Source organism: Brachyistius frenatus, unplaced genomic scaffold (genome assembly GCF_029030835.1).
Source record: "Brachyistius frenatus isolate BFR_SWC_R1_liver_20210118 unplaced genomic scaffold, ASM2903083v1 Contig_192, whole genome shotgun sequence".
Taxonomy (NCBI): Eukaryota; Metazoa; Chordata; class Actinopteri; family Embiotocidae; genus Brachyistius; species Brachyistius frenatus.
In genome coordinates, this window is record NW_027210791.1 from 152,390 (window position 1) to 178,939 (window position 26,550).

General features: G+C 39.8%; 1 protein-coding gene across 5 annotated transcripts in view; it reads left to right on the plus strand.

The window, feature by feature from the left end:
- The first annotated feature begins 2,628 nt into the window (after positions 1 to 2,628).
- Positions 2,629 to 26,550, plus strand: part of ptprfa (protein tyrosine phosphatase receptor type Fa) — a 211,984-nt gene continuing 188,062 nt past the window's right edge. For 3 of the 5 annotated variants that reach the window (XM_069718471.1, XM_069718472.1, XM_069718473.1), the window contains exon 1: positions 2,630 to 3,147. The gene's annotated coding sequence lies outside the window, so the exon portion shown is untranslated. Of the gene's footprint in view, positions 3,148 to 26,550 lie in introns of all 5 variants that reach the window. The other 2 variants (XM_069718469.1, XM_069718470.1) reach the window with 1 other exon arrangement.

A 26,550-nucleotide genomic window follows, 5' to 3' on the forward strand; every position in this document is an offset into this window, starting at 1 on the left:
CTTTATAAGTCACACATGAAGCAAGTCTCCAGGGATGCCTTCTTTCACCTGGACGTTGTTGTTAAAATTAGAAATGTCCTGTTTGGATAGGCTGGGTTATCATGGTTCCTTATTGTCAGGGTGTCCCAGTATTAACCCTCTGAAAATCCTCCAGTTAATCCAAAATGTTGCAGTTTCAGTACTGATGGGAATTAACAAGACAGCTCATATTTTTCCCATAACAGCTTCTTTTCATTGGCTCCCAGTAAAAATCTAACATTAAAATGCCTTACTTCAGTCTTTTCAACGACGTCTGTCAAAAATAAGAAATGGCCCTCAAACCTCATAACGTGAGAACAATTGTAGACAGTAAAATAATGTGTGAGGTATAGTAGGCCTACTTCTGTAGAATCCCTTCAATGGTAGCGCTCCCTGAAAAGTCACCATTGTAAAAGTTAATGTGAGTACACAGTTTAGAACTGGATTTCTGTTCTGCTTTTGTTGCAGTCCTTGTTTCAGATAACATATCTGGTACAGTTCAGTGGAGAGGTCTCCATAAGGAATTGAAGATTTACCTAAAAAGACAAGTAAGTGCTAGAAGATAAATAACCATGTCATTATTAGTGGTTTATAACTGATCTACAAAGCTTTAGTAAATGCTCAACTGTTAATAAATCCATTAATTACATTTTATAATCTGTTATAAATACTGCCTTATAAGAAATTGGGCCCCCGCCCCTGAGCAATAATCACTGTTAAGGTTAGGTCAGGACAATGCAGGCCAGACACAGCGAGACACAGTGAACTTTTTAATTTAATCTTCCACTTCCCTCTGTGAAGTGGAGTTTTACCCAGTTTATGACTCTGTCATGGCAATTACTCCACAGCAAGAAGTGTAACATCAGCAGGTTGTTTGACACACGGAGAGAGAATCCAGAGAGGCAGAAGCTCGACAGACAAATATGAACACTCACACAACTCTCACACAACACTGTTGTTGTGTGTTGTGTTTGACTAATACTGAAACATAAACTCATGCTGATTATAAAATGTGATTTGAAATCCTGTTTTTTTGGCTCCACTGTGGTGCTGTAGGCAGAAATTATATTTTGGGTAAGCCAATACCAAAGTTGGTAATTAGCCATTATGTGCACAAATTGGAAAATTAATTAACATATAAATAACATGGAGAGTAAGTGTTGCCATTCATACTTTCTTTAGTAAGCGCATCGGTCGAGCAGCTCGGAGCGGAAAGAACATGATGAAGTGGCAAAAAAGCTTGCAGAAAAGAGTTGGGAGTGGGTTTTAATATGTCGTCCAACAACTCATTAAAAGTAATGAAAGCAGAAACCTACAGTAGATCCATCTCATCAGCCAACCTACTGGTACTGTGGAATTCGACAGCCTAAGGGAGAGTCCATCGTGAGTTCTGTACATGCTGAGCAACCAAAGGAAGAACTAAATGCCACAGTGAAGGTTGACAGGAAAGAAATCACGATATATCCTGGACAGGTAGCTTCTATAAGTGCCAGTCAATATCAGTGACTCCAACTCACTTGCGCTGTTTAAGCCCAAACTAGACGATGCATCACTGGGACCTCTGAGCACTGGAGGAGGACTGATGGAATCCAACATAGAGAATGACCCTCTGTAAAGGTCAGAAACAGGGAGAGAGGAGACAGAAACAGAAGAAACAGGTACTTTTTCTTTGTTTCTACCAAAATGAAACAAGCTGTTCCTTCTGTGGGCAGACGTCTCCTGACTGGTTACTGCTCTGAGTTCACGGCGTCCCACTGTGCCCGCAGGATGACAGCTTTATCGAATTATGAAGAATCTATCAAATAAACGGCATTCTCAATTAGGTTTCGAGGGGAAACGTATTTCGTCACAGACTATATTCGTCTGTAACGTGTCACAAAGACGTTTCTAATCAAAAATATTTTCTGTTTATTTTCTTGTTCTATAATGCAAACCTGGATTAGTTTTTATGTTTTTTTGCACAATACTAATTTTAATCAATTAATAATTATTGCGTCTTGTGCACGAGCTTTTTTCTATTAGGAACAATAGGAACCTATTGTGTGAGAAAGTGCCCTCTAAATATTCAGCTGGAGTTTGGTGTCATGGCACCAATGTGTACTGGGCTCTCAGCTCCTCTCTGCAAGCGATGTGTCACCTTAACACAGAATGGATTTATTCCATTCACATTATGGAGACGTTTTGTGCTTTTTTGTGCATTTTGTGCTTCATATACTTTGTACTGTGAAATGTAGCCTGTCATTTTGAAAGTGAAAATGTAACTGTATTAACATTTTACCATCAATTTATTTCTTTGTTTCAGACTTTGGAGGAAACATTTGACCAGAAAAAAAGAAATATTTGAAGGGAATTTTCAAAAATTCCAGAGAAATAGTTATTCTGCTTTGTTAAATGTCCCTCTAGCAGATTAAACAGGTTGTTTTGGCTTTTCTACAGTCAGCTGTGAGAAATCCTTTTCTCTATAGGTGTCACCTGTGCACTGGTACTGTGAAGCTTAATGCCTGGATCTCCTGTGGAGCAGTTCTCTTGCTCCAGGGCCTCAGTGGGGAGGCAGGCTGGGGGAACAGGTGGAGTTCTGCTCGGTGTGGGGACTCGAACCTCCATCACTGATACTCCGATTAGATATCAGGTGGATTATTGTCTCTTCGTGAGGACACACATCATTTTTGGCGGGTTATTGAATCAAAATTTGCATCCAAAGTGAGACGTCTTTGACAGCCTGTGTTGGGATGTTGTTTCCGGAAAAAGTCGGACGTAGCCGAGTTCTCCCGAGGAAGTACATGGACAAAGTGAGAGATGCTGCTCTGTCAAACAGCAGCTGCCGCGGACGGTCAGGGAGCAGACCGCTGTCTTACCGGGAAGACTAACCGACACGGAGACCGACCAGCTTCACTGCCCGGCTGCTGACTTCACGAATTTATGTGAACCTCGTCGCGGTGCTTTTACAGACCTTTTTTTTTTTTTTTTTTTTTTTTTTAATATCCCTTGATTTCAGCTCGTAGGATTAGACCAGGCGGGACTGAAGGAATTCAGGGACTCTTTTCAAACTGTCTCTATAATCTTGGGACCCCGCTGCTCTTCTTTTCTTCAGCATCTTTCCCGAAATGCAAACGTCCAGGAAACCTCACGGTGAGTTGAAACATGTTCTTTGTACCTGCTTCACGGTCTGAAGCGCAGCGCTGAGACATGTTGGAGGATCTGTCCTGCAGGATCACAGCTACACGTGAGTCTCCGTTACAGATCCACGCAGGTCCGTCACTCCTGCACCTGGACTGCAGTCCACAGAACACAACACCCACAGCTGATCCGCATTTATACAATGCACACAGAAATCCTTTACTCAAAATGAGCTGCCTCACACAGCGAGATTTGGATTCCAGATGTACCCACAGTTTGAAATAATATATAGAAGATCATATTAGCATATAAAATAATTTTCTACATGTTCGAATCTGTATCATTTAATCTTTTTCTTCCAAATATTTTGCCAGTGAAGGTGTTTTTTGCAGATGAATCTGCTGAAGCTGTTGTTGCAGTACAGTCCGCATGTTTACTGTAATATGTGCTTTTTCATGAATTACAAGTTCATTGAAAGAGTTTGTTATAATGAGACAGAAATGGGTCATACTTTCTTTTCTCATTCTGTCCAGTGAGGACCAATATTCATGGTTTTTGAAATGCAGTTTTGTCATAAGCAGCCCGTCCTAGAGGAAATCACGTCTCACTTGTGCAGGGAATTGAAATTTCTGTCCAAGTCAAAGCACTAATTTGTGGATCCAAGCTGTGCTTGTTTATCTGAGATTAAGAGAGAACTTAATAGTGTAATTACTGTCATTGATAGCAGGAGTCTCAGCTGTCTGTTCTTTGAAGAAAACACATTTTCAATCATTGCATCTCACTGGTTTGATTATTCAGGAAAGATAAATGCACGTGTGAATATAGACTAGCGGTTATAATAAACCGTCATATAGCTGGAATGTATTGCTGGTGTTTATATATCTGAGGTTAGTGGTCATGAAGAATATGTTTACAGGCTCACTGCTGCAGTGTTTCAGTATTCTCCTCCTGACTTAGAGTCTGTCTCAGCTCTGTTGACTGTGTTGCTGCCCATGTGTGTGTGCATGCTTATTACTCTTATGCATGACCTCATACTGAGCCTTTATTTGTGCTGCAACAACTTAAAAGTTTTAACAGTAAACAAGGCAGAGGAGGATTAGGAGTGCAGGACTTAGTGTGATGATTTGCTGTCACTTCACCTGTTTTTGTCAGAGTCCTAATTAGTCCAGGCGTAGAATACAGAACACGTAAGACAGGCAGAGCGAAGGAGTGATGGAGCAGATGGAGAGAAGAGGAGTGAGGGCAGGGATGCCAGAGAGGAGGCGCAGTGACAGAGACGAGATGCAGACAGAGAAGAGGTGGAGGCAGAGAAGAGGTGGAGGCAGTGTGCTCTTTTCAGGGTGCCGTCCATAAATGCATCGGCTGAATGCTCGCACTGTGAACGTACGATGTGTTGCTCTTCTCATCCTAATGAAGGCGGCATCACTGCATGAAAGCTGAATGCATCAGTGACACACACACACACACACACACACACACACACACACACACACACACACACACACACACACACACACACACACACACACACACACACACACACACACACACACACACACACACACACACACTGCTGCACCTGTTCCGTGGCAGTAAACAGCAAGTTTTTCTTCACCAACATTGACACATTGCAGGGACATTCACCATCATTACCTGTTATTGGTTAAAAAGCAGAAATGTTTTCTTCCTTCCCTTTTGCTGGCCGACCGTTTCGGCTTAATTAGTTCAGGTTTTTAATGTAAAAATCTCTCAGATTTCTGTCTCCATCTCAATACAGGAAGTGAATAAGACTTTTTTTGTGGTGTGATATCTAAAAACGATCTAATTAATATTAAAAAATATATATATATTTTCCAGAAACTGTCCAAGGTCCGATACTGTCAACTGTCGCGCGTCTTTTTGACTTAAAATTCGTTTAGATTTAAACAGCAATGCTGGAATTTAACTGATATTCTCCATCATTTCTGATTCTTGGTCCCATGCATGTTCTTAATATTATCTAAAAACTCTGGCTCTCCCGTTGCACCACATCCCAAAGCTCCTATTAGATGGAGATGTGGTGACCGTGGAGACCGTTGGAGTCCAGTGAACTCATCGTCATGTTCCAGAAACCAGTTTGAGATGATTTGATCTTTGTGACGTGGTGCGTTGTCCTGCTGGAAGCAGCCATCAGGAGACGGTCCACTGAGGACATAAAGGGACGGACACGGTCAGCAGCAATACTCAGGTAGGCTGTGGTGTTTACATGATGCTCAGCTGGTACGAAGGACCCAAAGTGGGACAAGAAAATATAGTCTGCTTCAAGCTTCCAGGTGTTGTTCAGATCTTCTGCATACCTCGGTTGGAACGAGTGCTTATTGCAGTTACTGTTTCCTTTCTATCATCTCCAACCAGTCTGGCTGTTCTCCTCTGACCTCTGACCTCTGGCATCAACAAGGCATCAGAGAACTGCAGCTCACTGGATATTTTCTCTTTGTCGGACCGTTCTCTGTAAAGCTAGAGATGGTTGTGGGTGAAAATCCCAGTAGATCATCAGTTAGTGAATACTCAGACCAGCCCGTCTGGCTCCAACAACCTGCCACCTTCACCTTCACCTTCACTGAAATCACCTTTCTTCCTCGTTCTGATGCTCCGTTTGACCTTCAGCAACTCGTCTTCATCGTGTCTTCATGCCTCAATGCATTGAGCTGCTGTCATGTGATTGGCTGATCAGATATTTAGTTAACGAGCAGTTCAACAGGTGTACCTAATAAAGTGGCTGGTGAGTGTATCTTCTAATATAATCTGGTTAAATTGTTATCTTTCCTGTGCAGTTTTGTTTTATTTACAAAACCTTAAAGACATACAGAAATATAATTTGTATTCCTGTGTTTCTGTGTTCAATATCAATACAACTTCTTTAATGTGTATTATTAAATTAGTTAAAAGTGGGACCCAAAATTAACATGGCAATCATTTGTCATTTAAGTTTCATGATTGTGACAGCTCTAGTCCAAATATGAACATAGTGATATAATAAATAGGCCTAAAGAAAAATGGTATTATAAGCTGGTACAATACAGTGCTGGGTAGGGAGAATAATTCATACTTGGAATGAATTTGCAATATACTTTTATACTGTTCTGTGATAATGCAATTGCTGTAATTTAACACTCAGCATAATCAATGCAAACTCATAGACTGGAGTCACATTCAAGCTGTTTTTACTGTGATGTGTCAAACTGTGCTTTGAGAGGCGATTACTGTTAACTGCATACGCACTAACAGTTATAACTTTAGAACACAACAACAACTAACAAACTCTAACATGGCAAAACACATTATTACACAAAATTACACTGCCACAGAAAACAGAGACAAAGAGTGAAGATAGAGAGACCGGAAATGCTGCAGCTGAATATAAACGGTCATTTATACAGTGTATAGTCAAAGGGTCGACCATTGTTTGAAGAGGCATTTTCTTGAGGCGACAGGAAAAGCAAGCCATAGAGTGACATTATAAAAATCTAAGGACATGATCACTATACAGACATTCAAGAAAGATGTGTTCAGAGCAAAGAATAAAACACCCGATTCAAGCTTCGTATTGCGTAGTTAGGAAATAATAACTGTGGTCCATTTCCCCGGCATATGAGGTACATAGGTAAGTCACAGAGAGAAAGGCTGGACAGAAACATCTAACGATGTATTGTAATGTCTTTGTCTTCATTCAAGAGTCCAATGTGTACATGAGTACATGAAGATGTTATTGTGTTCTTTGTATTTTGACAAAAGAATAAGTCCTTCTGTAAGTACAGGCGGACTCCACCAGACTAACCCTCACAGCTTCTGTTTTCCACTGGTTCCAGTCTGTAGCGCTGCTTGTGTTCACTCAGCCTCTGTAAGGGCGGACCAATCAGTGACCAGTGTCGGTGGTTACGTGCGTTTGTCCCGCCCCTCCTTCGCTGGGTTTGAATGGCTGAGTAAAAAGTGAGTGACAAGCGCAGCTTTTTACCCAAAGTTGAACATTTTTCAATTCTCAGTGACTGGAAACAAAACACAGAACATTCAACGCTCAGCGCAGAATAAACGTTCAGCGACTCATCACCATCATCATTTTCAACCCAAAATCCTGACATTTCCAGCTTCGCAGTAGATATGAGGTTCTTCTCCTCAAGTAGGTTTAGGCACAAAAACAATGTTCCTATTGGACACCAGAGGCACACCTCCCATGCAGCTCAGACTGATATAATATCTTTGTGATTGTAGACACATGCACTTTGACACCAACAATTGCACAGGTTACCAGCAGACCATGTTATGAAATTTTGCATCAGTTGGTATGTTCTTGGGCTAAATCTGCTCCTCTCCCGGTAAATTAAAAACAATTTTTTAGATCGATAAATCTTATAGAAAGATTGTTTTCAAATAATTAGGTCTTCTTTTTAAACCCCTTGGAGGACCGGCAGGTTTTAGAGATCTCTTAAGATCTTGACGGATGACACCACACTTCAGCAGCAAAGATAACACCAGATCCTCAATGTCGGAGGGAGTGAATAAAGGTTCAGTCTGTCACTAATGAAGGAGAGTGTAACTAATGGTACTGATCTGAATCTTCGGATTTTAATTGAATTGAATTAGCATTTTTGGAATGAGCGCCAGTGGCAGGAAATAAAGCACATTGGTTTAGCTAAGTTTAGACACAAAAAACAACTTGGTTTGGTTGAGGAAAAGATCAGGGTTTAGGATTCAAAAAGATGACCTTCATTGTCATGATTACAAAAATAAAAAGTAGGTTGAAGTTACAATCTCAAATATCTCACTTTCATTCTCTTTCAAAGCTCTACAAAAAAATACAGTCTAACAGTAACAGAAGAATCCAAAAAGAAAGCAAATCCACTGCATCTCATTATTTTAAAAGTAATTTCTTGCATCAGTGTTAAATGCCAAATACATATGATGAGCAATAATCATACACGGATATGTCACAGAAAACAAAAGCTGCAGGTTGGAAGTCCTGGCAGCCTATTTACAGAGAACCAGATGTGTTCTTGTGATTGTGATTGATATGATTATATAACTGCAGGTATCTGACTGAATCTGCTGTTTTTGTCTTTGATCACAGCTCCATCTAAGACTTTACCTTCTGGTATCACAACTGTTTGTGGGCTCGCTCGCTTCCAATTTGCTCAAACTCAGCTGATTTCTCCACATTGATAGATTGTGTGTAATTTCAGGGATGAACAAGCATGAAAACATATGGGTGGAAGGGGATGCTCGGCATTCTGTATATACAATTATATTCTGTGCAGTTAGATGAGAGGAAACAGTCCCGATGCTCAGATAGATATCTTCAGGGCCCGTAAATTACTATAATCCAGACTTTTAGAAGGTTTCTGTTGTTACTGAGCTTAAATCCAGTTACAGTCCGACTCCTGACAGTAATGAAAATCTACATATCAAATCAATATATCAGTGATATTGTTTTTTTAATCCTTTTTTTTTTTGCCAACGCAAGTAAGTAAACAAATGATGTGATAATACATAATACAAATGTAACTAAACAGTTATCATCATGAAATGTATATTATTTTCAATAAGGACTCTTGTAAAAACAAGAACTGAAACAATTAGTTCAATAATTGGTTAGTCAAGAAAAAATACCAACCTTTTTCTATTTCCATTTGAAACATGATGGTCTGCTGATTTTTCTTTCTAGTAAATTAGACATGATTGGGATTAGGATATGTTTTGGTATTTTATGACCACTTTGTACACTAAATAAATCAATTAATGGAAGTAAAAATTTTAGCACTGAGAAAAATGTGTGCGAGATGAGAAGTTGGCCAAAAGCCACAAATACACATCTGTACATTTTACATGTTGAAACTAAAATAACACGTTATCCTGTTTTCATCAGTCAACTTTAGAGGTGTTGGTACTGATGCTATTTTATTTCAGATGGAACAAGGCAAGCTTTTTGTTCTCAAATCTTTATGCTGAGCTAGACTAACCCCGTCCCGCCTCCAGCTCCATAATTAGCACACAAACATGAGACTGATATTAATCATTCTCATTTTTCTCACTGCACTCTCCCAAGGCTCAACATGCAATAATACTTCACTTTTTAACTGAGGCTTCAGTAGTAATCTCTCCTAAACTAAAATATACAAACACTTTTCTGAGGGGTCTGAAAACATGTCAGCTTTTCTGGGAATGCCATCAAATTTCTCCTGAACTGTTCACTGCTGACAGTTAAATGAATAAATAAATGAATCTGAGTTGAGAAACAGGCCATACAGATGCAGAATCCTATCGAGTTTTATGTTTATAACAATTGGGTTGAAAAAAAAAGTAGCATATCTGGACATTGTTGTCTCCACAGGCATCAAATAGTAATGATATGATATCATAGATTAAAGTAGGAAAACATGAGCTTGCAGAATGTGCAGCGTTAAATCAATTCATGAATGACATTTTTAGTCTTGGGATTATTACTTGGGCCTGAACCCAAACAGTTGCTGTCGTATATCTCAGTGGAAACGTTGTCTTTTTGTTGGTTTCTCTAGTGAACATGAAGGAGGACTGCCCTGGTTTTTATTTGGCTGGTGCCACAGATGTTCACAACGACATCAGGTTACAGCAGGTTGTGCTTCCAGCTGCAGTACCTTCAAAAAAACAACTCATTTTTTAATCAAGAAAGTTCAAGTTACAATCTCAAATATCTGTTTTGTTCTCTTTGGAATCACTACGGAAAAATAGTTTTGACAGTAACAGAAGCAGCCAAAGTAAAGCAAATTCACTGTATCTCATTATTTTAAAAGTATAAGAGTATGAACAAGGCAAAAGCAGTGTACTCCTCATTAATATATTTCTAAATAAATAGGATTCAACAAGTTAATCATATGTGTGCTGGTTAAATCGTCAGACCAAATAAATACACTGCACATTCATATCTCAAGTCAGTGTCGATGACTCATTCTAATTAAATCCAGTGAATTTGTTCTCTGGTAGTTAGAACTGAAAATACTAATTATTGAGTGAACCGGCTGTCTCTCTGCAGAGCGGAGAACAACAGGCTCCGGACACATGATTGGATGGGAGTTCATCTTTTCTCTGGCGTACAGAGGTATTGTTCCTGGACTGATGGACAGATCTACAGAACAGTCCAGTTTGCCTCCTTTCATTCCCACAATAGAAGCCGACCACACTAGCCGGGCTTTTCATTCAGACCCTCTGTTATTTGCTGTTCAGTCAAACTGTGGTGGCAGTGTCGTTGTTTCATCGGATCCAGGCAAGATCCTATCAGCACTGACAGGCCTGTGATTTCCCCACTTGGACAACAGGATATTTTGCTGGTATCAAAAATGACCTCTGTGAATTTGGCCAGGGCACATTTTAATGGCGTGCTGCTTCCAGAATGTAATGTGGTTGAAACAGGATGCAGGACACGACCTGCTGAGTGGCGGTTCAGTAGTCGAGAACATAAAAGGTCACATTCACACACAAAGTCACTGTTAATGGAATTACAAGCAACCAGCTGCCTCCGTAGACTTGGAGCTTGTGGGTGCTATCTGTATCTGTTGCTTTCACAGAGTTCCCTGTGTTTGGATTTACTGTTGAAAGTCAAATAAATGCTGCTTTTAGTGTCTATCATAAAACACGAGGAGGTGTTTGTCTTTTGCGTGATAGGTCATATGGCAAAAATTACATTTATTAAAAATCGGAGGTCATTCTTGCATTTGGTAGAAGACTGGTGGGATGAAGCTGGCTTGAAGTCGAAACATAAATCTGCTTTGTTAAAGGCAAATTTAATGAACTTCTGTAAAATTACCATTTCCAGTGTTTCAAGTATATGAGGATCTTTAACTTTGGAACCAAACAAACACTTTGGCCTTTATTTTCATGAATCTAGGCACAATGCAAACGGTAGTTCTGTGCACTAGGAGCACATGTCTATTTTGGTAATTTAGTGAACACAAACACAAGCGCATCTGTGGCGCTGCGTGGTACAGCGGTAAAGAAGGAGGAATAGCTCATTACAAAGAACGTCACAGCCAACTTCAATCATGGCCAATTAAATCAGATCCTCTCATCCCCTTTAAAACCACTGTAGCGCAACATATTGTCTCTGTTGTAATGTCTGAAGAAAGAGCAGACCGGCCGAAGCCAAACTTTACAGCTGACACACATTTCTGGGATGTTCAGGCTCATAATTACCAAATATCTGGTATTTTGCAGTGGGAATTTTTCATTCATTTATGACAAAGATTAATAGACAAAATGACAATATGTGTTATTTGTAGTCCTCCCAAGGTTATGTTGCGAGGCAACTTCTCTTCTTATTACAAATAGGAATGAAATTGTGAATGCGGCGTTCTCATTCCACCTCCGACCTCCTCCCATCACTGACTTTGTCACATGACCTTCCTCTTCTCTCCCGTCCAATAACTTTGGCCTCCAGAGGTTTCACTAAATGTAAGATGAGTGATATTGAGCTGCTTCCTCAAACAACCATACGGCCATGTTTAAGGTACCAGATATATTTTGGCGTTGAGTAAATCTAAAAAGTGCCGATTATCTAAATCACTGAAAATAAATGCGGTGTACCGTTGAGAGCAGACTTATGAATGAGTGATTGCTGAAAGAATCAACACCACAGTGTCTCGTCTGTGAAGCCATGGTCTTCCTCATTGTATCTTTCAGAAAATGGCATGACATGATACTGGAACCCAGTATTTCCACAACAACGGATATTTTTATAAGCTACTATTAAAAAAACCGATGTGTGTGTCATGAATATGTTTGTCGCCAAAATAGCCCACCGTGCCGTGGAACTATTTTAGAGCAGCATCACCCGCTTCTTTAGTCCAGTTAATCGGTCCACTTGGCTTGAACAGCAATTATTTGAGTATTTTGCTCCGAAGCTGAATGTTTCACAAAAACATTACATTTTGCTCAAGTTTTGTTGTAATGTTTCATAAATGTAATAATTACAACTGTGTTGTCGTCGTTTGTGTTCCACATTTTGCTGGATCTGTCCCACGTTGTGCCAAATCAGGGCTGGAGTCCAACCTCCTCACAGACCTGCTGCCAGAGCTGTGTGCTCGCACTGCAGGAAAACAAATGCTTCTGACAAGCAAACATGGATACCAGCTGCTATTAGAGAGTAACAGCTCTGCTCTGGTGAAAACACGAGAGAAACATTCATTTACAGAAACTTAGCAAGGCAGGAATTATTTAAATTTGTCCTATTTTTGGTAAAATGCTGTTGAGCCTTGATCTGTAAGATGTTTGTACTATTCTATTTGCTGTCACATTCTGAGGCCTCTTTTGATTTGTGAAATCATAGTAAATGTTTGACCTCAAATCAAATGATTCAGGTTTTCCATCGCTGACCTTTTTTCCCCAATATTCAGAATCAACTCGAGCATTTTCATGTGAAAAAAAAGTACCTGTTTTGGGCCATTAGACGGGTAAAATAAATGAATAAATGTGATGTCATGTCAGATTTTCCAGACTGTACTCAGGCTCCATCTTCCCACAGGACGATACCAGTACTGTCTGTTGCAGAGTGTTCCTATTTGTTCCAACTTAGGTTTTTATTTGTGTCATTTCAAGTCAGATGGGGGAAGAAACAAGAGCAGTCAGACCATCAGTCATCGTGTAAACAAGCCAGTCGTCCCAGTCAAAGTGTGTTTGCAACTACCACATGTATGCTAAATCAAACCTCCACAGCGACTCGGACTGCAGCTTCCACAAGGCACCAGAGCTTTATCATCACGATTATTACAGAATTTTCGAAAAACCAAAGGGAGGCTTTAAATTCTGTTACTGAACACGATAAGCAACATTCTGAAATATTTTATTCATCTAATTAATTCTTAAGCTTTAGATTTAAACATGAATTCAGATGTAATTGAAACAACTGGTTTTAGTCTCACCTTGTCTCACTTCTTTGTTAAAAACAAAATGGATTGAATGATAAAAAATGAACATTGTTCACTGTATTTGACTACAACATGTCTTCGGTAGGACTTTGTTAAGGGACTCTCCTAATGAGCTCCAACTGCCTCAGCCAATATGTAATGCAGTGTACTGCAACTTCCATCATCATGAACTCTAATGACTTTAATGCACGAGCAATAATCTTATTTGCTGCATTAGATGCTTCATTTGGCCTCGTGACCAATATTTCTAGAGAAGTATTACCGGATCAGTCATCGGGACACAGTCCATCCTCAATGACTGCTACTGTAATAAGGATTGACATTCATGACTGTACAGTACAGAGACAGTGGCAGCAAGATGAAAGCTGTGAAGACGAGTGTATGGAGAGCTTTTATGAAGCTTTTATGGAGCCTCCCCCTCAAAGGACACAGAGAGCTGTTGGAGTGGTCAGTTATAAAGAGATCTGTCAGGTCCTCATATGACCGCTATTCGGGACTTTCTTTTATGGACATACTATATCATCAAATTGTTTTTATTCCATAGTTATATTCATATTGGATGATTGTTCAATAAAAATTCAGCTGGAAATTGCTTGAATAAGTTCAGACCTAAAACATTACTACTGAGTAAGCCATTTTAAGATGATATATTTCTTTGACGTTGGTGAAAGTGTGCTTCATTTCATGCAGTTTAAAAAGGTCACACTTTCCAACATAGTGGAAATCTCATTGCAAGAAGGCTGTCTGAGGACTTGTCTTGTTTTCACCACTGAACAAAATAGAGCAGCTTTAGAAATGTTTGTTTGGAAGTGACATCTAACCGGGAGTCTCTGCTCCACGGACACAAAGATATTATTATTTATTTTAGATTATTTTCTATTACAATTACATTATATTATGTAATATCATTTAATTAAGTATAACCTATGCTTTTAATGTTTGTGTTTCCATTTGAATGACTAACAATTTTTATGACATTAAACAAAACACAAGAATAAGTTATAAATCATACTTTTATTGTCATATTTTAGTAAGAAGGTTCTTTCTTTCACTTTAGGGATTTTGTCTGCTGTTAATTTAAATCCTTCACTTTTCCAATTCTTGTTGTCTTGATAAATTTATTATTACATATATTTGCACCAATTCTGTCAGACTCCAGTGGAGTCATGTGATACTCTGAAAATAAACCAAGTTCATGACACAGAGACAAGCAGGTAAACGTCAACCAGCAGTTTACTTGCAAGGCAGATTGAAGAGGCAAAAAGGGGGCAAGCAAAAATAGTGTTCAAGGTTGACAGGAAGAGGAGGAACAAAACAAGACGACGGGAGGCTGGGAAGGTCAGGGGTAGTGCAAAGAAAATAAAAAAAATCTCACAAGAAATAAATGGTGGACCGGTGTGAAGTGGATGCAGGTGAGCAGCAGTGGGTGGGTGGGGGGCAAGCAGGTGTTGCTGTTGGAGAGAAATTGGGGCAGGTGGGAGTGGCTGGTCTGAAATGACAGGTGAGTTCATCTGAGAGACACAGCTATTGGGAATATAGGCCAATGACCTAATAGTCATCTTTCTGGACTCCACATGAGGTAGAACGTCTTTGGTGTACAGTCACACTCTTTGTCCAGGGGTGCGTTGAGGGGCATCAGTGTACTGAGGGAATGGCTGCCAAGTGGAGTGGAGGAGGTCCAATGCCACATTAGTTGGCAATGTTGGATGAAGGCTTGATCCAAGGGAACACTGGCTTCCCTTTTCTGTTCCAGGAACAAAGGAAACCCCAGTAACATTATGAAGGGATAGACCTTCCCATGACGTTGGGAGTGAGTTGTGTTACCAGTAACAGCTGTTTAGAGAAGCACGAGGGCGAGTGAATCACTGCTTATAGTGTAGTGTTGTTCCCATCTCCTGGCCATGACATTGGGGGGTGGAAGCCAGATGCCAGACTGACTTTTGTAAGGATTTGTTAAGTATATGAAATATTAAAGGGAAGTGCTGAGTTTCACTGAAAGTAGCTTAAGAACAAAGGAGAGATTGTCGTGGAAGCTATTGGATTTGATTAGTGAACAAACAGCACGACTGTTACAAAGAGCAAAGTGTATAGTGGTGGTCACAATGACTGCATTGTTGGACTGATTATTACTATTAATATTATTGCTCTTGACATGTTCATTATACTGAACATATTACTTCAATTATTATATTCCATTCAATAGTCAATGTCTTTCACTCATTCTTTATAAGGTACTAGCTTCTATTTGTTGGTCCTGGCCATCAGTTATTTAAACACTAGCAACCATCAACAGCAGGAATATTAATTTAGCTCGAAGTGTGACTGTTAATGCAATAATAATAATTATAAATCAAGTGTGTTTAAGTGAACATTGAATATACTGGACACTGACAAAAAATATGAATTTAAGAGCCTACGTCTGGGGAAATGTTGATCTTCCCGACGGCCTCAAAGCCATTACGTTTTTGATTCTACAGAAGTTTCCAGCTCTCTTGATACCATGAGGAAACCAGTCCCCCCCTCATCTTTCATTTCAAGACTTTGCTAATTGCCTGCAGTGTTTTCTCAGCACTCAGCGCCCAGCTGAGGGTGTCAGCTGGAGGATGGAACAGGTCTGCTTATTCATGGAGGGATCTGGATGTGGTCTCGGGAGGCCTGTTGCAACAGCAGACATTATCATTGGGAAATGGATGTGAAAGGGCTTCAGTCAGGACAGCCTCACAGCTGCCTGATTCATGGCTGGCAATGCAACAAACAGTTTGCCGTGTTACCAGCAGGATATAAGTATTTTCATGGCCACAGTTCAAGTTTATTTTAGCTATAAATTTGGAAAGATATGGAACAAAAAAAAAGTGAATTTATGACAAAGGGAAGATTGTTTGTGAGCTGCCAGGCAAGGTGTGTTTTAATACCTGGTGTACAAGGATAAATGGTCATTCTGCTCTCTTTATCACAAAATTACCATCCTGAGCCTCCAAAACAGCAGAAAGTAAGACATTTTTTTAAAAGAACGAAGGTGTTCTAACATCCCTGTTTCCCAACGTGACTTTTTCAAAGCTTATATGAACCCTTCCACCCTGGAGGTCCTTGCTCTAAGGACGAGGACGTGTCTCTTAACTGGCACCCTTTTTCCAAGGTTAAGCCATAATGTGAATAAATTATGTGAACAATCAATATGTATTTATTTTGCCTTTTGTCTTGTATATTCCCGTTTTCTTCTTTCTTTGTTCTCACTATCCTTCTACAGTTGCAGAGACCCCTCGTAGCCATACTTTGTATCAGTCACCTGCTGCTTGATTAGTTTCAGGTGTTGGAAATCATCCTGAGTCTACTGAAGTGTGCTGAGCGTTACACCCTGAAGAAGGCCGCGTGTGCCGCTACGCTTGGGTTTATAACCCAGTTTAAACATGAACAAGCACCTCGTTTTGAGAATTACCACATGGAAGAAAGGCGTTTTAATTTCTGGCAGAAGAGTGCCTTGGAGTTTCTTTCTTTTGGAAATACTGGGTACATTTTGATAATGAAGAAAAACTATTAATGTGATCAAGATCCAGATCTAAAGTTAAATGTTTGCTTTGGCTTTTAAACGTCCTGATTGGTGTTTATGGATGTCTAAGAACTGCTATCACAAGAAAGATTAACTGAGGAAGCACACTAGTCCTTTCAGTATGTTCACGACTATTAAACAGACGAGCTATCGGAATTAAAAACTGAACATTTAGTTTACCTAAAGGGTGGTTTCCCAGCAATCTCACTAATAACTCCTCATGCTTTCAATCAGCAGCTGCCTGTTGGACAGTCGGATCTTTCCTTGACTCCTGGATCCTTCACTTGATGCATAATTTAGTGTGTCTGACGGGAACACTGTGCATTTTGTGTGTTGCGGAGCTGCTGGGCCGTGTGGCGTGTTTTGGGGCTCCCCTGAGAAACACTAGATTACTGAAGGTGATTAACCTCAGTGTGAGTCACAAACAGCAGCTGGATAAAGAGGAGCGACAGGCTCGGATTCAGCCTCTCATTGCTCGTTGGGAAACACAGACTGTAATCAGTTCCTGACATTTATTGGCTGCTCCACAGTCTGCCGGACAGGATCACATTTCTGCTCTGATTCCAGCCTCCCCGTGGTCCAGTGAGCTGGATAGAGAGAAGTGTTTGGCTCCACAGGAAATAAATAATGGAAATTGTGGCTTGATTAGTTTCTCTCCAGCTCATTCAGTGGATCGGAGGAGAGGCGTTCACCTGAATCTACCCTGTGACTCATCCGGCACCAACTGCTGTATGTTTGGGATGAACACATCCCAGAGGCTCGATCATCTTCATCACTCGTGTTATTTTTGTGTTCATCTGTTAATCGTGACGACTTGTGTACTGCCGTACAAAAGGCTCTTGTCTTCATGTCAGAGTGGTGAATGTTTTCACAGGTCGGGGAAATTCAGGGAACATCAGGACATTTTAAAAACTCTTGCAGACAGGGAAAGTCAGTGAATCTGGGCATTTTTTTGACCAAGTCCTGCAATTTCAGGGACTTGTGTTTTACTTTCAATTTATCAAAATGTAATATTTTCCATGTCTGTAGCTGTAACGTTAGTTATCTAGTTATTGTCAGTGTGTGTGTTTGGTAGCATTAGTGCTCACTGACAGATATTAAAAATGTAGTTTATGAGGCTGTGAGCTAATTACTGTTATTGTTAGATCAATGATTTCTCTCTGCAGCCAGGATTTAGAGATGGATTTAATTCATTTTAATATCAAACTGGTGAACATGTGTCAGCCTGTTTTTAACAGAAATGTCTGTTTCTTGTCTGTTCAGCACAACAGCAGCATGTTTCTCTGTTCATTATGGTTAATAGAGTTTAAGATTTTTAGTCAGTGAAAGTCGGGGAGTTTGACATTTGACTTAGAATGGGAACCCTGCATAGCATCCAGAGTCTCTCTCTAGAATGAAGTTTACTTCTTAATGTGTATAAATACCTGTATTTCTTGGCAATTAACCGAAAGTCATGTGTTTTTAACAAAAGTTAAAATCACAATTGTGGAAGGAAGGAAAGAGTCTGTTAAACCAGCGTTGAGGCTCCTCCTGCTCTCTGTGACCCCTTTCATTGTTTTTCAATGTAGCCAAATATATAATATAGTTAATCATGATTATGGGTCAAAGTTCATGATTATTTAGTTGCCCATCAGTTATTTTAGACCTTCTGAACTGCAGATAAAATCATTATGTCAAGTCACACATGAAATAATGAATGATGAACACAAGACATGGCCGCATGAACACAAGTGCTAGCAATGCTTTCATATTTTCATAAGCAAGCTGACATTTATGTCTCCACACAAAAGACACCTGTGGGTGAAGCAGGTTTGTCAAAGGGAGGCGACGCCGGCTAAATCTGAGCAAAAACTCACACGGCCGTACAAAGAAATGTTTCATGTAAGAACTGGCAACTTTTACAAACTGATCTGAAATGCACACCACAGAGTCCAACAAGAGGTTGATTGTATGGACCCGTTAGTGGATCGACTCAAAACGGAGATGAAAACAGTCGAGCCTGTTTCACCCAACGCTACATTTACTTTTACATTCATTCTAAGAGGTTAGAATATGCTGCTTAATTCAGTAGACATCTATGCAACACAATATACAGATGTCTTTGACAAAACTGCTTTTTCTCCACATCATGTGCATAATTTAAGATGTATATATTTTTTTATGAGGAGACCATTAATGCATGAACTTACTTAACAAAAGTAAGTGGTACAGTTTTTAACATAACATGGTCATATAAAGCTGAGGTACACGTAACGTTGACATTTTGAACAGACAGGCAGGAAGTCGTGTGTGTATAAATCCTGTGTATTGACATTTACTCTTCTTTATGTGTTGGATTGACCAGGATATGATCTCTTATGATCAAAGCTTTTTCTTTAAGAACAGCTGCCTGCCAATGAGAACATTGAGATGGAATCAAAACAGCGACGGTCATGAAACCAAAGAAATTGAATGAAAGATGCTAAAATGCCTCAGAACTGAGGGAACAGATGACATTAGCTAAATCTTTGTTGGTTCATCATTGTGAGCGATGCCTTTCACATTATACATCTACAATTCAGTGTATATAATACTAATATGATTTTTTTTCCAAACAAACTGTAATTTATTAATTGCAATTGAATTAATTTAAAAGGTCAAAAAGACAACTTTTTTTATACAGTCGAACTGCTGTCAGACAACATGTGAGAGAAATATCAGAGAGATAATGAAGGATGGAAAACAGAGCAGAGCAGACATGGCTGTCATGAGACGTATCCAGAGTTCTGACATTTCTGGTTCACTTTGTACCTCAGCTCACCTTAACTATCAGCACCGAACAAAAACATCTTTGATATTATCATTTTTATTTTCATATCCATCAAAACCTGCATCTTTTCAGATGATGACGGTTTGAGAGCTTCTTCTGACAGCAGCTGTGAAAGGCAGCTCACTCAGTCGGTTTATCGTTAAGCTCTGCAGCACAGGGAAGCTTGAGCCGCTTTGTTGTTGAATACTGATGAATCTGTGTTGCTTTCTGATCAGACTTCTTGTTAATTCATGTTTAACTCAGCCGGCTTGAATAAATTGCTCACTAATAACTCTCTGTAGATTATTTACTCTGCATTTAAATATTTCAAAGTTCACACGGTGCACGGTTTTCATTTAAACTACGTGCTAACTCCTTTCATCAGCCTTCTAATGAACGACAGGTGCAGGACAACAGCACTACTCCTAATAGGTCATTTTATATTCTAAAGAGCATTTATTTCTGTCTTGTCTCTGCAGCCACTTTGCTGCTGATGTGCTTAGTTAACAAACTGCCTGAGGTGTTAATGAGAAGTTTGGTTCATGGTCTTGATAGTGCATCACATTGTTCATGAAATGTAATGGTCTGTCATGTCAATCTCAGACATCACTCTGCATGTGAAAGACTCCTTAAGGACTCTCCAACTTGTGTTGGTGTGTCTCGTGTCTCCTAGTCCAATTAATCTGCCGTGCCGTCCCTGCGGACTGAGTATCTTCCACATATCAAGCAGTGGTCCAGGATTAGCCAAAGTTTTGTGACCCCGGTTCCCCTCAACTGCTTCCTGAACTCTGATAATGATGACACAGTTTCATTAAGTGTCCTAGTAAGCCATGGAAACCAACAACCTGCACAAAAGCAGGACTTCCCCAAAGTGGAAGGCAGCCATCATTAATACACATTTTTTTTCTTCAATGACGTGTCAAGATTTATGACATGAATAAAAGTCCATTACCACTAAGTCCATGCTGAGCCTGATGGGAATGACATCATAATGACAGCATAATTATACAACAAGTGGTTCGGACCAAGAAGTCTGATTGGTCAACTGTACATTTGCGCCCTGCTTATCACTCAAAAATATCACTCCATTATCCCAATGGTAGATATATAATTGGAATTGAATTCCATATAATATGTAATATAATATAGTTTCTACTTGCTATAGGTCTATTAAATGACCCATTTGGTGAAATCGGGTCTCTTTTAGCTACTATGGAGCTACTATCTTAAAAACACGAGTCCATGGATATCTTTGTTCACCAGATATCTTTGTTCTTCAGATATCTTAGTTCATCAGATATCTTTGTTCACCAGATATCTTTGTTCACCAGATATCTTTGTTCCTCAGATATCTTTGTTCCAACCAGACTGAGCTAGCTGATCAGTTTAGTGTTTCTATGTTCTGTATTTATTCAGTTGGAGACTAGAAATCCTCTCTGTTGCTAGGTGGTTGCTAAGGGTCAGACTACTTCCTGGAGTAGGAAACATTACATACGTTACATTAGCTTCTGCTGACGTGAGTGATTGTTTCCAATTGTCAGTCATACACCATGTGCTGCCATGGAAACGGAGATCGCACTCACAAAAAGTTTTATATTTTGAGAGTGAATTGCTCCACAATATGAACACATTTAGATTTCATATTATATTTAGTTGGCAACTTGTATAATCACAATATTACACAAGCGGGTGTGCTTTAACGTCATTATTGGCACAGCAGGTCAGGTCCGAGGCGCTTGTGTAACATTACTCGAGTAGTTTTCATCCTCCCTAATCTTGTTGCAAGCGTGGATAAAAAGCCAAGTGTAAACATAAATGTGTAAACACATCCAACTGCATTCCACACTGTCAGTGGAAGTAGAGTTAATCACATTAAAATTAGACTCAGGAGAGACTTAACATGCTGGAGTTACATTTATCTAAACTATTATTGAATCCTCCCTCTGGGTTGAGAAATGTGGGGAGTCCAAGGAAACATGGAGAACTGGCTCATCGTCCAGCTGTGGGAGTCCTGCCTGTGTTTCTGCTTCTTTGTGCTTACAACAATAACAGCTAAACTGCTAAAGTACACATGACTCTTTATACAATTTCACAATCTCCAAAAGAGTTTTAGCTGTTAAAACTCGATGGGATGAGTTGACCCTTAATTTCCATGAAACCCAGAAAAACATGAGCTAAAAGTATTTGTTATCTGTGTCGGTTGGACTTAACGCCATTCAACTATCGACTAAGGTGGATCCTGTGGTACCCCTTCTTGTCGAGGGGCACTATTCAATCTAGTTTTAACTACTTCATTATTATCATTGCGATTTTTTAATCTTTTTTATCATTATCAATTTAGTTGATGGATGTGAATGTGGTGTATATTACCTTGTGACCTGGGAATCCTGCTACCACTGGTGTGTACAAAAATTGTAAAGCGCTTTGCAGGCCTCTATGGTCACTATAAAAAAAAAACCTGAATGCAATGAAAATATGAATGCAGACATTTTGCCTTCCAGTAGAGGAATACTGGCTGGTTTCTGTACTTTATGTGAACTTTAAAGGAGCATTGACAAATCAAAGGTGGAACCAGGGTCAAAACAATGTCCTTGACAGATTTCATGTTTTCCAGAGGATGAAACAGCTGCACTCCCATTAGTGTCCGGACTATGAGCAGTCTTGATTCTCAGATGTCCCTGTGTACATTGAAACAGTTATGGGTCACTGTAATCGTCCTCTCTCTGCTCGCCTTGAAGCGGACGCTCCCTTTGTTTCCAGGAACAGGAATCACAGTTTCAGTCCATTTGTCCATCTGATATTTGTATTACGTTTGAGATCTTCTCTGTCGCTCTCTGTTTTCTCTTCGGGTGTCAAAGTTAGTGAGGATGAGACTGTGTTTTATTAACAGGTGCATATTTACGTCGAAAATTATTGCTATCAATTTCACATTCATATTTCAATCAGGAGAGTGAACCGATTTTTATTGACAAGATAAGGTACAGAGAGAATGAACTGAGGAAGAAAGAAATATGAAGATGGTCTTCCTAATTCCTCGTGTGCTTTCAGCTCCATGTGTCAAAGCTGCACCAACGACTCTCCGAAGCGAGATGTGTAAAACTCCAGTTACACCTGCTGCTTACATGTAATCTGTGTCTGGATGTCTTGACAAAGGAAACTGATCACAGACCTTTGAATTCGCTCATTTTTCAGATGTGATTCTAATTGCATGTGTACACTGTATTGCTGTATATTCACGTGCATTTTTCTGGATCCAGATGAGCTATTCACATAGAGATTACATGTTGAGAGTGGGGGGAAAGGGCTCCTAATTGCAAACTCTGAAACTGTAAAAAAAAAACCCTCTAAACTACACCTGGAAACAAACACTCATCTTCATAAAATCAGACGGTAGAATGAAGCAGTGAAGCAGCGTGAGGACACCATGTGTCCTCGGCCGTAGTAAATAACACTCCATTCACAAACAGCTCGGTTCATCGAGATCATGAGAAGAAGTGATGTTATTATCTGAAATATGAAAACAGAAATGGGATTTAGATATGTGTACTAAAATAAATTGGATGTCACGGCCTGGATGCTTAAAGAGTGTTTGTAAATGCCAGATTAATGTCAAGTTAAATAAGACAGTATAAATATATTAGAACAAAAATATTTCCAGCTGTTTATGTATCACATACGACTGATCACAAAAACACGTGTATCTCAGCTAATGGCGACAATCAACTGACATAAATCAGTTGATAAGCCAATAAGAGTGATAACTCCTGGGGCCGTTGCCTCCTCCCTCCTTTGTGCACCTTAATGCACCACGCTTCATTTGCTCACATGAACAGTCTAAAAACTTTTTAATTGCCGCTTGTAATGCACGTTTCAACAAGGACGAACAATGTTTTCTGGTCATTAAAATTCAATAGGCGTACTGGTTACTTCACTCTGTCTGTGAACATGTTTCCAAACCTTTGATCGTGTGCTGATGCTTCAGATCAAACTGAGATCCGCTTTATTCACCATCACATCTGCTTGATCAGCTGAAAATTGGTGTTAACTGCACATAGAGATATTTAACAATGGCTGCCATAAACTCTACAACTGAAGGTTCACAATATCTCGAAGGTAAAACTCAAAGGAGTACCATGCGTTACTTTTACAATTTAGGCAGAATGACATCCACTAAATTATATTCAAAATATTATATTTAACTGCGGTTCTTCTCGTACTTCTGTATAAACATTCAATTCAATTCAATTTTATTTATATAGCGCCAAATCACAACACAGGTTATTTCATAGTACTTAACACATTAAAGTCCTTCCAGCAGAACTTTACAATATTATACAGAGAAACCAACAATTCAATAATTCAACAATTCCCACATAAACTAGGAGGGAAAAAAACCCTCCTTTTTAAGGGAGAAAAACCTCCAACAGAGGGAAGAAAAACTCCCTTTAACAGGAAGAAACCTCCGACAGAACCAGGATCAAAGGTGGGCGGAGCATCTGTTAACAGAACTAGGCTCAGAGGTGGGCGGAGCATCTGTTAACAGAACCAAGATCAGAGGTGGGCGGAGCATCTGTTAACAGAACCAGGCTCAGAGGTGGGCGGAGCTTCTGTTAACAGAACCAGGATCAGAGGTGGGTGGAGCATCTGTTAACAGAACCAGGCTCAGAGGTGGAGAGCATCTGCCTCGACCGGTTGGGGTGAGAGGAGAGCAGAGAGAGAAAAGGACAGCATAGAGATGGAAGAGAAGAACTGTTGGTGGAGACGACAATCACAGAGCAGAGACATGCAGCTCCATGACGGGACATCTGGAAAAGAAAGAAGAGAAACTACGTGAGCAAAGGAACTGAATGGAGACAACAGATAATAAGAAGAAACTATGGGAGAGAAAAAGATGGTGAGGTATGAGTCAGTTAAAGAGTAGGAGGAAAGAAAAGAAGCTCAGCATGTAACGAGGTCCCCCAGCAGCCTCGGCCTATAACAGCATAACTAAGGGTTGGTTCAGGTCTACCTGAGCCAGCCCTAACTATAGGCTTTATCAAAAAGGAACGTTTTGAGTCTAATCTTAAAGCTAGAGAGGGTTTCTGCCCCTCCAACACAAACTGGGAGCTGGTTCCACAGGGGAGGAGCCTGAAAACTGAAGCTCCGCCTCCATTCTACTTCTGGAAACTCTAGGAACCACGAGTAGACCAGCGTACTGAGAGAGAAGTGCTCTTCTGGGAGGACATTTTCACCTGAAAAAGTAAAAATTGGACCAGACATTTTTCCAAGAAAAAAAGATGATCTGAGTCTGAATGTCTGAAGCTCAAGAGAGGCTATGGGGGCAAAGTTTATTTTTTTACCTTGCTCACATAGTAAATAAGGTACGGCCATCCTTCAAAGTAGGAACTTTCCTTTTACTTGGAATGAATAAAAGCCTCCTCAGGGGAGATTCGCCCTGATTAAAGACTTACAGGCTCCTTAAAGTACATATAATCTTTCTTACCATTAAAGCTTCAATACGATTCACCTTATTTCAAATCACAAATAGTATTAAAGTTGAATCATTGCTGCAGACTCTTCGGCTGATTTTAATTGCATAATGAATGCCTGTCTGGAAAAATACAAACATATCCAATCCAAGGTCATCTACTGTTGTTGTGTACATGATGTTATTAGATGTACATAATGGGATTTTTTTTTTTGTCAAGCACCTTTATTTGTGCCCATCTGAGCACCCATGGGCGTGTTAATCTTAAAATGAGTTGTGGTGAGACTCAGTATTGGCACGTTGCTATCTTGAGGAAGCTAAAGGCAACTGTGTGATTGACCAACAATGATGGCTGCACAATGCACGAATACTCTGTTTGGCACACATGCAGGGATATGCAGCAGCGCACAAACATGAAAAAGATGAAGAATATTAAGATTATTATTGTGTACATCACTCCTTAATCTGCCCATGATCTGATAAGTTTCTTCTGCAGAGAAATGTTCTTTCTTTCTTGGAAATCTGCTGTTACGATTGCAAACCACCAAGTTGCAAGTCTACAACCCCTTTGACTCATGCACCTTACTTTGTGATCTGATTATCTGCTGTTAAACTAGCAAAAGTGGATTTGGACATGTCCTAAATGAACTGGTGCCATGCACTTAAAATGTTAAAATATCATCCAATATTGATTGTTCACATTTCAACAACACATGCTTCAGCTATTGTCGAACTGTTTTTTACATGCAGCCAAGACCTGTTATTTAGACTCCATTATCTTAGCAGATCACTTGAAAGCTATCAGTATTTAATGTAGAAAGTTTTAGGTGTCCCTGAACGCCTCATTCAGCTCTTGGTCCTTAACCGTATCATAGACACTGATGTTAGTGGAGCTGAGCTGGTGTGAGCTTTTTGGCTCAGTCACAAACAGTTAAAATGATACAACATCTTGCTGAAAATTTTGTTCACTCTTCCATCCAAAATTCCTTCTCTGAATCCTCCAGTTTAACTTTTGTGCATGTAATACTAATTTCAGATTATCACCTCAGTTATTGTAGTTTTCCTTCATAAGACTTCTGAATTTGGACCTTCGGTATTTGGAAAGGCAGGACAGATGGGAAAGAAGGTGAGCCAGTTGAAATGCTACTGATACGTGACGGGGAATAACGGGATCTCAGTGGTGACTGTAGGACAGGGTGTGGATTTGCAGGCAAGTTAGTAGAAGACATGGGAAAAACCGAGAAGGGAAATATGAGACGAGTATTGTGACAGATTTCTTCCAAAATTCAAAATACTGCCTATTGAAATTTGCCTACGGAAGTTATACACAGAATCAAAGACAAACGTACAGCAGGATAGAAATAAAGGAGGTAATAGGCCTACTAACCAATGAAATCACTTTCCCCTTTCTTGTCATGTTGTTTCCTTTCTCGTTTATCAGCTATATGAAACCAGAGAGCGCCTTCAATCCCTTCAAGCACATAAATCCCATATATCCCGCTGCCTGTCCTCCTTGAATTAGTGACACATCAGCTCGCGTTCCCCTCTTGGCTCAGTGTTGACTTCCTCCTCTGGCCCTCTTGTTTGAAGCCTGCGTTAGTCTGAACTTTTCACCCCTGGATTTTGCTGTAGCTCACATCTGAGTGAGTCAACAACGTGCTCATTGTAACTAAGCCATTACTTT